This window comes from Colossoma macropomum, unplaced genomic scaffold (genome assembly GCF_904425465.1).
Source record: "Colossoma macropomum unplaced genomic scaffold, Colossoma_macropomum, whole genome shotgun sequence".
Lineage (NCBI taxonomy): Eukaryota > Metazoa > Chordata > Actinopteri > Characiformes > Serrasalmidae > Colossoma > Colossoma macropomum.
The window spans coordinates 557,397-559,896 of record NW_023494805.1 but is presented as its reverse complement, the minus strand read 5'-3'; the positions used below and the strand labels follow the sequence as shown (position 1 = coordinate 559,896).

Below are 2,500 nucleotides of genomic sequence, written 5' to 3'. Positions count from 1 at the left end.
AGATCCAGAAGATAATCACTAAATTAAAACCTGAATATGTGTTTAGATCCAGAAGATAATCACTAAATTAAAACCTGAATATGTGTTTAGATCCAGAAGATAATAACTAAAATAAAACCTGAATATGTGTTTAGATCCAGATGATAATCACTAAATTAAAACCTGAATATGTGTTTAGATCCAGATGATAATCACTAAATTAAAACCTGAATATGTGTTTAGATCCAGATGATAATCACTAAATTAAAACCTGAATATGTGTTTAGATCCAGAAGATAATCACTAAATTAAAACCTGAATATGTGTTTAGATCCAGATGATAATCACTAAAATAAAACCTGAATATGTGTTTAGATCCAGATGATAATCACTAAATTAAAACCTGAATATGTGTTTAGATCCAGATGATAATCACTAAATTAAAACCTGAATATGTGTTTAGATCCAGATGATAATCACTAAAATAAAACCTGAATATGTGTTTAGATCCAGATGATAATCACTAAATTAAAACCTGAATATGTGTTTAGATCCAGAAGATAATCACTAAATTAAAACCTGAATATGTGTTTAGATCCAGATGATAATCACTAAATTAAAACCTGAATATGTGTTTAGATCCAGATGATAATCACTAAATTAAAACCTGAATATGTGTTTAGATCCAGATGATAATCACTAAAATAAAACCTGAATATGTGTTTAGATCCAGAAGATAATCACTAAATTAAAACCTGAATATGTGTTTAGATCCAGAAGATAATCACTAAATTAAAACCTGAATATGTGTTTAGATCCAGAAGATAATCACTAAATTAAAACCTGAATATGTGTTTAGATCCAGAAGATAATCACTAAATTAAAACCTGAATATGTGTTTAGATCCAGAAGAATTGCCTGCTGGCTCTGTGCAGTGATCACATTCTTCAGACTGTTCCCTTCAACAGGTCAGTAGTGTTTGGCTTAAGATACTAACTTCATATTTAATAGCTGAATAACTGAACTGTAGAATTTATTTTAAAGTGGACTTGATTTGACCATAAACATTGCAATACATCATCTGATATGAGGAATAAATACTTATAACTCTTGCAATACTTGTGGTGTTTTTCAGTGTGAAGATGCTTGAGGGCCCAAGTTGTTCCAATACACAAAATAAATTTTCGGCAAGCTGTAGATTGGCTTTGTTTGTTAGTTAAACACATATTAAACCAAAGTATAATCCCTGAAAAGTTCAGCCTTTTAATATCAACGGTTAAATTTTGGTAACACTACCTATGAATCCTGTGTTCATTATGCTTTATAAATGCATTTGTAAGATGTTATATGGTATACACAATACCTTATAATGCCTAGCATAAGCTTAAATAATTAATATATAAATATAAGTAATTACAGTTACATGCACTACACTTTTGTGTATAACATTATAGCATCAGGGTTAATAATGCATTATAACATGCCTTCATAAGAACATTTTAAACATGAATGCTTGTTGTATAACACACTGTAAAATGGTATATATTCTGCATCACAACAGATCGAGGTACATCCTGGTAAACATTTGTCAGGTTATAATCACTTCCGCCTCCAGCAGCTATGGAGCCTGACCTTATGAAGTCATATACTTTGATTTATAAAATGTTATGCATGTTATTATAACTACTTAAGGGCAGTTATACAAGTGTACGCCCAGTGTTGATGTATGCCACATACTGCCTTATATATGCATTTATTATGCATTATGGATACAAAATTCATAGGAGGTCTTATCAAAGGTGTTTTGTAACACCCATTATATAGGTAAAATGAAGGCCACGCCTACTTTTCAAAGGCATGTCTCACAAATCACTAAAGCCTAAAATTTTGCAGTCTGTTTATTGGGCGCATGGACATCATTCTCTGGTCAGTCAGGAGGTGTTTGCTGATTCCACACCGATTGACCTGCATGTGTTTATGTCAGGTATGAGGCTGCTAAGCAGGTGATGATGTGTCTGAGCCTGTATGAAGATCAGACTCTACAGAGGATGTCCGTGGCTGTCGTCTCCTTACTGGTGTCCAAGGTAAGGGACATGTTAAGGGGTGGTGAGGCCTGGAGAGACGCATAAGACTCAAAAGCACTTATTTTGTCTTTCCAATATAAGACTAAAATATAAATAAAGAAAGGCAGCTGAAAAGATTATTGTGAACCTCCCTCTGACTCTCCGCAGCTGAGCGTGGAGGAGATCGGCCAGCTGGGAGCAGAAGAGTTCATCATAAAGGTCAGCACTCAACATCCTCACCAACATATGTTTAACCTCTGATTGTAGGGAACCTCTTTCTTTCACCCTCTGACACATTAGGAGTGATAAATTAATGTTTTTATTTCATTTTAATTAATAATTACAATAAAGTAAATTAAACAAATAAAGTAAACAAATGCAATGGTCAGTGTTTGGAGATGTGGGTCATTTACCATGCGACCCCTCAGGGTCTTCTAGGTCATTTCACGGAACTAAAA

The 2,500-nt window shown here is 33.4% G+C and overlaps 1 pseudogene; it reads left to right on the top strand.

Annotated features, from left to right (window-relative positions):
* LOC118826312 overlaps positions 1 to 2,500 on the top strand; it is a 545,149-nt pseudogene that overhangs the window by 10,531 nt on the left and 532,118 nt on the right.